We start from the raw sequence: 11825 nt of genomic DNA, 5'->3' as shown, positions 1-11825 counted from the left end.
TATATATATATATATATATATATGTGTGTGTGTGTGTGTGTGTGTATATATGTCATATATTGAGGTTTGTGCATCTAATGGATTAAACATTTTATTGCTTTCATGACATAACCTTTTAAGTAAGCAGCTTTCCATAAGCATGTGTGAGATATTAGTATGTTTGTAATTTGCACTCATTTCCAGTTAGGTATGGTAGTATGATCTCCTTGTGACTTCTTTGTCTGTAATTAGTGCACAAGTATGCTGTGCATGCTGTGCTAGAGTTAGAGAAAACTACCATCTCTGAAGGTTATGATTAAAGAAGAGAAGTTCAGGTAAGAAAGTGAAGAGATCTGAATGTGTGGAATGCACACTGGGTGGATACTCCTAAGGGGACTGATGGCCAATAGCAGATGATTGTTTCCTGGGACATTTGGCATTGGCTTTGTTACCTATAAGCAGCTGTTGGCACTGTGACAATAATGGTAAGAGTCCTGATGCACCTGTCCCTTAGCAGACAGAGGTACAAGCCATAGTGGTTCATACAGAGATGTTATAGCAAGAACCAGAATGCCCCTCTGACACACACATCCAATCCTGTTAACAGTGCATGATTACACAAGGTGTGGGGTTGTTCAGAAGTAATACAGGCATAGGTGTGCTGGCAACAGGAGTTATGATATTATTCTCTGGTGACACTGTACATGTGTCCGTCTAGAAGGTGGACTTGAACCCTCTTGAAACCCCTACCTCTCAACCATGAATGCCTGTTGATAGTATAACTGGAAAAATTTATTCTTTTTTTCAGCCTTAATGATTTCCAAAGAGTAAAGAGTACTGGGTTTGTAGGAACAGGGCCTCCCTTAGGTGCAGGTGCCCAGGAATGGTATGGCACCTAGGGATTTCTCTTTGTGAGGCTCACAGCTGTACTTCCTTCTAGGGGAGTAGGAGCGGGTTGCTACTGGAGCCAAGCAAATCCCTCAAGATGTATCTTTGGACTGTGCACATCTGAGAGCACTGTGAGAGTCAGGTATTTTCTTCCTCCTTTTACTCCAGCTGAAAAGTCTGGGCATTGAGACAAGAATGCAGGTTGCATATAGTTTTTCTCTGAAAATTATTTGGATCATAGACAACAGGTGCAGGGTGGCAACTAGAAAAAGTTGGGCTTTGCGTGAGACTGTCTGGGTTTGCCTTTGTGAACAGGGCAGCAGCAGAAGTGTGAAGCTCTTTCCTTCCCTGTTAGTGGTGGGTACCCATGTATGGCACTGGGATAGGGGAACCACTTGGATAAATTCCTTCTGTATTGGATCCTGGGTGAATATTTGCATGATTGGTCATGCACCTAGTCTCAGAATGCGTATTTCTGGCCTGGTTCTTTAGGGCAATGTCATTTATTCCTCTCTGTGTCACAATACCCATTCCCTACAGTGCACTGGTGCAAGTCAGTCACTTTACTGAGACACGTTTGGATAGTGGGTCAGCTTTTATCTGTGCCTATTTGGTAGTTTATCTATGGTTCGGAATGCTTATGGGTTTCTGACCCCAAAATGAGTCCAAATTCAGTTACTGGGTCTCCTCTTACCATAGGTCCTGTTTATAGTACCCTTAGCATTATTCTAGGATATGTCAAATCCTTTTACAAAGGCTAGTTACTGAGCAAAGATGTCAGGTTACTTAAAGTATGGCTTCAAGAAATTTTTCAGTGACTGTAATTGCTGAAGCTGTGCAATTAATTTGCTGAGATTCTATTTTTTTTTCCTTTATCCCTGGAGAGTTAAAGACTCCCCCTTAACTATGTGTGGAAACCAGGCACCAGGAGCCAGGCTATTTATTTTCTCGTATCGTGGTGTTGTCCCAGTGTTCTGAATCTTGCAATGTTTCTGATTTTTCTCTTGTTGATGTATCATGTTCCCTCATAATCTTTCACCCCCATATGTAGTTGTTTTGATTTTTCTTTGAAGAAGAGCAGGTGCATATTCAGCTATTTAAATACTCTCCCATTATTCTTTGGCATACATTTTCAAATATTCAATTAAAAGGCTGTTCTGGAATTTTTCTTAACACACAAATTATCTTAACAATAATGTCAAATGAATGAAAACACACCCAAGGAATCCAGAGACTTAGTGTCAAAGTTGTTTTAAAACATGCATGAATAGATAGACATCCAATTACATTCCTGAACTTTTCATCAACTGACCAGTACACATTATTATTTCAGGAGAGGATTATCTGTGACATAGAACTATGACTCTTCTCAGAGTTTTAGACAGTTTTAGACTCTAATCACCTGGAGAGTGAAACACCAATTTTTCTGTAAGTTGACAGAAAATAGCTTCTGTAAGAGGTACAGAGATCAATACCAAAGTTATCATATGGTATACAAAGATTTTCTCTTTATTCACCTCAAAAACCTCACTTTGGCTTATATGGTACTAGGTAGTGAAAAGGAAAGAAAACAAAAACCCTGAAGCGTGTATGGAGGCATTACTATACAAAACTATATTATATAATTGCAAGAATTTTTAAATAGTTTCAATATATGGCTTCCATAAATTATCTGGGAACACAAAATACTATACACCTTGGGGCCTTTTCATATACCAAATGGACCACTTATCGGATTGAATATATCAGAACTGTGTGTAATTTTCCTCTCTCATTATTTCAATCTCTTATGAATCTTATGAATATATGTGCCTTAAGTACTGATGTCTATTACAACTCTTTAAGAAGCCAAAGAACTGTTAAAATAATAATCAGTGACTCCAGACAGTACTATGGAGAATACCTTGACATGTTGAAAGAGAGAAGTATTAGGCCTGGTTGATGAGTTTCAGTTCTTGCAAAGACATATTTGTCCTTATTCTCTGTCCTTGACTGGAAATGACCTTACCTGTGCTAAACCTTTTCATCAGTGCCCAGCTGAGCAAGTTTGAGGAATAGACACTAAATGAACATTTGTCAGAGGTAGACCAGTACCATTCAGTTGTACAGAGAAGAAGAAAATTGATTTTAAAAAGATTTCTCAGAGAGTTCTAGACATGTTTGGAAGTATATTTTGATGAATTGCTTGCTGGTTGTAGGGGATGGTGAAGGAGAGATGGACTATGGAACAAGACATCTTTCTCACACTTGCTTGATAACCATCCCTCTGACAAAGTTAAAGCAAGCGCTATGGATTATTATGGTTGGCTCATAGTTTGATATGTAATATTCCAAGTAAATGAAACTCCTCTGGGTTGGAAGTTAGGATATTTAAGACAAAGTCTATGGATGTGTTTTCTACTATATGAATAAAGTATGATTTTTGTTTGTTTGCTTATTCATCGTAAATCATGTGTGCTTGCATTCTTTGATCAAATTTGTACAGTATATAGATAAAATGTGCTTGATACTGCTAGAGGAGTTAAAAGTGATTGAAATGGGCATATTTTCTAAGCATCTGTAAACACAAGTCCATAAAATAGATTGTAGAAATTACATCCAAATAATTCCCTTTCACACACCATTTAAGAATATAGACTGAGCCGGGTGTGGTGCCTTTAATCACAGCACTTGGGAGGCAGAGGCAGGTGGATCTTTATGAGTTCAAGGCCAGCCTGGTCTACATAGTGAGTTACTGGACAGCTGGGGCTACAGGGAGACCCTATCTCAAAAAGACCAAAAAAAAAAAAAAAAGAATATAGACTGAATGATATTTTCCATGCCTATGCATTTTGAACTTAGTTTCTTATTTGGAACTTAAAATAGTAAAAGTAAATAATCCTCCAAATATTTCTTTTTTATTGAGCTTTTAAAATTTCATACATTTCCCACTCAAATCCAGACCCCCTCCCCCATCCATGCCCCTCTTATCCCCCTACAGAACCCTAAGCACTCCACCCTACATACTGAATCCTATTCATTCTGGTATTTATACCTTAATGTCCTTCAGTGTAAATGCATCCACTGAAGTCTAGCCAGCTCATGCAGTGGTCATATGTAAGCCATACTCTCCCTCACCCAGTAGCAATCAGTCTCAAATTGTTCTCAATCCAAATATTTCTTGATGATTCTCCTATGTTTTTCATTTTCAATGATCAAGTTATTGGCATCCTATTTCTCCAAAAATGTATTTGTTCATTTTTAGTACAAATGTACATTAGGTATGCTTAGGTTATATTTCTTTATTTATTTCATGTTTTCATTAGTTTTGTGGATGTACAGAAACCTCTCAAACCAGTATGATGAATATGGTTGGCTCCTTCTGCATATATTAGGAAGTAATAAGAAGGGTTTTGGTTGTTCACTGCTATAACATGATGTAATGCATTCCATTGTTGTCTTGTAATATTGGAGGGCATCCTATGATGCTCCAATCAGACTAGCTTTCTGTGACAATCAGGTCCATCCAAGGGTCCCATAGCTAAAATATAGGCACCATTTTATATGTATTAATATTGTTGTCCAAATTTTATCCATTATTGTAGTTTTTCACAGTTGCTTGAGTAAAATTATAATCAAAATTGACTATAAGGTACAATGAGAAATATATTATTTCCAAATATTTTAATGTATTATTTTATTAACATCTTAATTCCTTTATTAGGGTAGTAAAATTGCTTTTATTTTCTAAACTAAATAACTTTCTTCTATATAAGATGTGAATTATTCCCTGAGGTGCACAGTCACCAAACTTGTGATACATTCTGCTTTCACACAGCTTCCTGACACAGTCAAACTTGGAATTTTATGCTTATTTTAAGTAATGACCAGTTTAAGAGACAAAGCAAATGACACAGCATTTTTTAATAGTTCTTTATTCTTTTCTTTTTTTAACTTATAGGAGCAAGAGCTTATTTGGCTTAAGGTTCCAGAGGGACAAAAGTGGCCAGGGTGGCCAGAGTAGAAAGCTCAGGACTCACATCTCCAAGCACACAGAGGAAACAAGAGGCCAGGATACAGATGGAGGGAGATTAGTCAAGAGGTTTCAGTCTTTGAAATGGAGTGATGGAAACAGAGGAACTCATGCTCTATTTCTGTTTTTATAAATATTTAAAACTTTTCTGATACTACATTAAAAATTGCGGAGCTGGTCTCATGACCTTCTGATCTGGGAGGCAAATCACTTTCTATAACCTAATAGAAATAAGCAAATATATTTTGAAGTCCCATTCTTAAGTGTATGTCTGGGTATATGTGCATATGTATGTGCAGATATGTCCAACTGTGTACCCAGGCACAGGCCAGAAAAAGATGTCGGTATCCTGCTCTACGTCTCTCAACATTATTAACTTGACACTGAACCTGTAGTTTGATGGGTAGCCAGCAAGTCCCAGCAGTCCTCTGGCTTACACTTCAGCTGTGCTGGGGTTACAGGCACTTGAAGAGCCATGCGTGATTTTTTTACATAGGGGCTAGGATCTGAATTCAGTCCTTGTGCAGGTGCAGCAAGCACTCTTACCCACTGAGCCATCTCTCCAGCTTGTTTTCAAATATACACCATTTGTTTTTTTTAAAGCAGTATCTCAGCCCTTCTACCGGCCCTTGAGTTGCTGTATTAGTTTGTGGTCAAATGTTCCAAACACACAAGTTAAAGGAAGCAAGGTTTATTTTGGTCCATACGAATACAGACCGTCATGGTAGGGTAGGCATGTGGCGGGTGGAGTGTCAGGAGCATTTAGCTGGAACACCTTCTGCCTTTGTGGATCTGGAAGCAGTTCCCTACTTCCTAAGGGCCCCACACTCCCGAAACAGTGTCACTAGCTAGGGGCTAAGTGTGCAAACTCACAAGCCAGAGGGAAGCTTTTCACTTTTAAACCACAACAACAGTACTGTACTCCCCTAGGCTTCACATATGTCATTTAATTTCATCATCTTATTTTGAAATTAAGATCCTCCAAAGTAAAGCTTTCTGGCTAATAATATATAGCTAGTAAATAGCAAAGGTAGAAATAATGTATGCCTCTCTGATTCTAGTCTCCCCAGTGATGTCATGTGGTCCCTTTGTATCCCTCCTGTCCCTGATAGAAAAAAAAACACACATTTGTTTTCTAGATACAGAGAAGATGCTATGGATAGGGAAATGTGATTTACCTTTTGGACTTTCTTTTTTTTTTTGTCTTTTTTATTTTCAGAGTTGGGGATTGAACTCAGGCCCTTGTACAATGCTAGGCAAGTGTGCTACCATTTAGCTACACCCATAACCTTTTTTTTTTTTTCACAAATTTTCTTCTTAAATTAAATTTCATCTCTCTCTCCATGTCTCTGTCTCTCCTTCCTTCTCCGTGCCATGTGTGTCACAACAAATACATGTATGAAAATCAGAGGACAACTTGCAGGAGTCAGTTCTCTCTTTCCTTGGGGAGCTGGGGATTAATCTAAGGTCCTCAGGCTTGGCAGCAGACATTTTTGCCTGCTGAGCCATCTCACCAGCCCCATTTTCATTTTTTTTGTGTTCCATGCCCACCTGGTTGGCTCACAGTCCAATGTAGAAGTTTGCTATAAACTTGCCTCTCAGGAAGTATCCCTATGTTTTGGCCCTGTTACTGTTTATTTCTTTTAAAAAATAATTTACTGAGAATTTCATACATGCACATAAGATGTTTTGATCAAATCCATGCCCATTCCCTCCTATCCAACTCCTCCCATATCTCCCCATCACTTTTTTTCTGATAACTTTTCTTAATTTGTTCTAAGCTGTTTATTCAGAAAATCATGTTGTGAAGTATGATATATTTTATATCCTAAACAATTATTATTTTTTATTAGCCCTGCAATTCTTTTCCATGAAATTAACTGTTCTGTTTTGAATGATAAAAATATGGTCACCGTTTATATTTTGCTTAGCTTATGAGCTGAATCTACTTTCAGTTAGAGTTTATATACCTTTTTTGAATTTGGATTATATTATCGTTGAGTTTCAGACATGTGCTATGAAAATAAGTGTTATTCTATACAATATGGCAGTAAAAGTAGTATAAAAAGGGTGTGGTTTTTGATCTTATCTAAATATTAAAAATAGTAGAAATTAATTGGAATGTTTGTATAATTATACAGTTCTACATTTTAAAGTTTCTTAGGATCCCAAATACAAGGAAAACATTCCAATGTGAATCCTGTTGAAACACAGCTACATCTCTCAATTTGATGTGAATTATCTAATGAAATGGCTTTGAGATATGAATATCAGTTAGACTGTGTTTTGTTGAGGTGTATACCTTGACCAAAATATATCGTTTTATCCATCTTTTATCTGCTTCCCAATTGGAAGATATTATTAAAGGTAATATCTTTAATAATAATTTGAGATAACATAATTACTAAATATTAGGTAAGAACTGGTGCATACTAAATTGCACGAGTCTTTCCTTTTCATTCTGTTTTATTTGCTCATTTCTGTGTTGCAGTGTGGATGTGCATAGAAGACAGAGGTTGATGTCACATGTCTTTTTCAGTTGCTCTCCACCTTAGTTTTTGAGATGGTTTTTCGTTGAACCTGGAACTTACCAATTCAGTTAGACTGGCTGGCCAACAAGCCCCAGGGATCCTCCTATCTGTGCTTTCCCAGCAATGCAGCGCCACAGATGCACATGACTTGCATTTACATTAATCAAGGGGATCAAACTCAGGTCCTCCTGCTTTCACAAAAGGGTTTTATCCATTGAACCAACTCCCCAGCTTCATGTCTTTGCATTTTAAATGTCCTTCTTTGTAGTTTGACCATGAAGAACTTCAATGTGAATGATACTAATAATTCATTTTTTCTTCTGTCATTAACTGTGATTCTTAGCACATAATAGTTCCCCTTAAAATTTACTAATACTTCTTCAGTATTAAGTGCATTGGCAGCTATCTTATGTAACTACAACTAAGGAATGATTGAATCAACATTAGTCAACATTTAATGTTTGAGGACTAGACAAGGGGAAAACAGCAATTCAAACCAATTTTAGTTATAAAAGAGTGTTGCTGCTGAAAATAAGTCACAGAAGCTGGCATGACATACCAGTTCTGCAAGTCTGCTGTAGTTAAAGGAAGAAATATGCAATGACAGGGAAAGAATTAAAACTTAAAAACAACTTTTGGTGAAGTGAATATGGTTTGAAATGGGTTTAATGGAATTTAAAGTATGAATGCTACTATAGAGCACCATATTAAAAAGTAGGAAGAAGATAGGCTCTCTCCGACCCGCAGGCCTCTCACTCTGGGGTAAGCCTATCACGTCCTCAGTGATTTGACTCCCCCAGCTTCATTCAACCTCCCATCTCCCCTGATGGTCTCTCCTCCTAGAGTGGTTCCTGTCCCATTCCTTGTCTTGGAGCACCAGACACCTGGGGAATCACCACTGCTTCCTGATCTTTTGCATCCAGACCAACTCAGTTCCTTCACGGTCCCCAGGGGAGTTCTGGGCCTGGCCTTGTGAGTCACCTCCATCTGCTTACCTGGGTCTGTACAACCAACGAGCCTCTTTCCTGGATGTCCAGCCTGTCCTTTCCTCTTCCTGGTCCTTTGCATCAAAACCAACCCAGCTCCTCACTGCAGTCCTCAGGGGCCCTTGGGGCCACTTTCCACCCCCATCTTCCTTTGCATCTCTGGGTGGCATAGCTACCAGCTGTCCTAGGCCAGCATCTTTCCTGAGCCTGACTCCAAGGCCAGTCCAACCCCCAAATTCCTGAGGCCAAAATCTTTCCTGGAGGGATCCAGACCTTAGGAGAATGCATCTGATCCTCATCTGACTTGGGCCTCTGTGGGAATGCCTGAAGACAAAAGCAATCTGGCCACTCCAACAAAAATCAAAAGAGAGAACCAGAAGTTTAGAGGAACCAGCTTTTCATGCCCAAAAAGTAAACAAGAAAGACACATAAAGTTCACAAAAAGAAGCAGACCTAAACTTGAAGCCTTGACCTCACACAAGAATCAGAAACTACAAAGAAGTTCACATGTCAAAATCACAGAGAAAAAATAATGAAAACATGAAAAACCAAAATAACATATATCCACCAAATATGAATAGTCCTCAAGAGGAGTAAAATAAGAACCCCCTAGAGATAATGTAAGACATGATATGCAAAAGAACAGTTAAAAAAAAGATAAAAGAATTCAGTGAATTTAAAGAAGACACAAAGAAATCAAAGAACTGAAGGAAGATAGGGATAAACTCCTGAATGAATTCAGAAAAGAGTTAGAAATATTGAAGAATACTCAGGTTGAAATGAAGAAGGAAGTAAAACACTCAGTAGGCCAATTAGAAACAACAGGAAAAAGCCTCACCAATAGGATGAATGAAATAGAAAACTGAATATCAAGACTGGAAGACAAAGTCGACAAACTAGACCACTCAAGCAAAGAATATGAAAATTTTAAGAAATCACAAGAATAGAATATGCAGGAATTGTGTGACACCATAAAAAGACCAAACTTACAAAACATAGACATACAGGAAGGAGAAGAATCCCAAGATAATGGCATAGACCAGATCCTCAGCAGAATCATGGAAGAAAGTTTCCCAAAATTAAAGACATGTCCATAAAATACAAGAAGCATATAGAACACCAAACAGACAGGACCAGAAAAGAAACTCTCTACGGCACATCATAGTAAAAACACTAAAGGTACCAAACAAAGAGATAATACTGAAAGCCATAAAAGAGAAACAAGTAACATATAAAGGAAAACCCATTAGGATCACAGCTGACTTTTCAGTGCAAATTATGAAAGCCTGAAGAGCCTGGACCAAAGCATTCCCAGTTTTAAATGACCACAGATGCCAACTCAGATTACTATATCCAGCCAAAATGTCTATTATAGAGGAAGGGAAAGAAAAATCTTCTGTGACATAAATAGACTGAAGAAATTCATGTCCACAAAACCAGCCCTTCAGAGAGTTCCAGAAGCAATACAAAGAGCAGAAGAGAGGAATGACTATACCCAAGGGATTGCGGAAAAAAATTCAATGAATGTATAACTGTGGAAAAGTACAGCTATATAACAAATGTAAACAGAAATAAAAATGACAGGATTCAATACTCATCTTTCATTAATAACTTTAAATATTAATGGACTGAACTTCCCAGTCAAAAGACACAGACTAGGTGAATGGATTAAGAAACAAAACTCATCTTTTTGTTGTCTGTAAGAAACTCATTTCACTTTCAAGGACAGTTACTATCTTAAAGCAAAAGGACGGAAAAAAAATATACCAAGCAAATAGTACTAAGATAAAAGGTGTAAAAATTCTAATATCTTACAAAATAGACTTTAAACTAAAATTAATCAGAAGAGATAAAGAGGGATACTTCATTCTGATCAAAGGAACAATAAATCAAGAAGATATTACAATCATGAACATATATTCACCAAACTCTGGTGAACCCAACTTCATAAAAACAATACTATAGGACTTTAAGACCCAGATTAATCCCAAGCCATTAATAGTAGGGGACTTCAATACCCCACTGTCTCCATTAGATAGGTCAACAATGGCAGAGTGTTAACAGAGAGACATCTGAATTAAACAATACCATATATCAATTAGACTTAACACACATCTACTGAGTATTCCACCCAAGCACCAAAGGACATATTTTCTGCTCAGCACCCCATGGAACCTTCTCCAAAATTGACCATATACTGGGGCACAGAACAAACCTCAACAAATACAAAAAGATTGAAATAATTTCATGAATTCTATCAGCCCACAATGCAATAAAGCTTAAAATCAACATCGGAAGAAGCCTTAATCACCACATGAACACATGGAGATTAAACAACACACTCCTGAATGATGAATGGGTCAAAAGAGAAATTAAGAAAGAAATAAAAGTATTCCTGGAACTAAATGAAAAGGACAATACAACACAACAAAACCTCTGGGACACGCTGAAAGTGGTCCTTAGAGAGAAGTTTATAACTCTAAGTGCCTACATCAAAAAATCGGAATGAACACAAACAAATGAGTTAATGTTTCAACTCAACACACTTGAAAAGCAAGAGCAAATGAAACCCAAACCCAGGAGACAAGAAGAAATAACAAAAATTGAAAACAAAGAAAACAAAGAAAACAAAACAAAGAATCAACAAATCCAAGAGCTGTTTCTTTGAAAAGATAAACAAATTGAAAGACTGCTAGCCCAGTTAACCAAAAGAAAGAAAGAGCACCTCCAAATCAAGAAAATCAGAGATAAAAGGGGAAACATCATAACAGACATCAGAAAGATACAGAACATCATAAGGGAACACTTTAAAAACCTATATGCTACTAAACTTGAAAACCTAAAAGAAATGGATGGATATCTAATAGCATGGGAACAACCAAAACTAAACCAAGTAGAGATTAACAGCTTAAACAGACGCATAACACAAAAAGAAATTGAGACAGTAGTAGAAAATCTCCCGACTAGAAAAAGCCCAGGACCAGATGGATTTACAGCAGAATTATGTCAGACATTTAAAGAATATCTATTTCCAATACTACTTAATTTATTCAAAAATACAGAAATGGAGGGAGAACTTCCAAATTCCTTCTATGAAACCAACATCACTCTAACATCAAAGCCAGGTAAGGGTACAATCAAAAAAGAAAACTCTAGACCCATATGCTTAATGAACATTGATGCAAAAATTCTCAACAAGATACTTGCAAACTGCATATAGACACACAATAAAAAGATCATCCACCATAATCAAGTCAGCTTTATCCCAGAGATGCAGGCATGTTTCAATATATGTCAGTCAATAAGCGTCATCAATCATATAAATGGGCTCAAAAACAAGAACCACATGGTCATCTCAATAGATGCAGAGAAGGCCTTTGACAACATTCAACATGCATTTATGTTAAAGTCCTGGAGGGAATTGGACTA

The sequence above is a fragment of the Nannospalax galili genome, unplaced genomic scaffold, assembly GCF_000622305.1.
Source record: "Nannospalax galili isolate Female #2095 unplaced genomic scaffold, S.galili_v1.0 scaffold892, whole genome shotgun sequence".
NCBI lineage: Eukaryota > Metazoa > Chordata > Mammalia > Rodentia > Spalacidae > Nannospalax > Nannospalax galili.
This window is presented reverse-complemented; position numbering follows the sequence as displayed.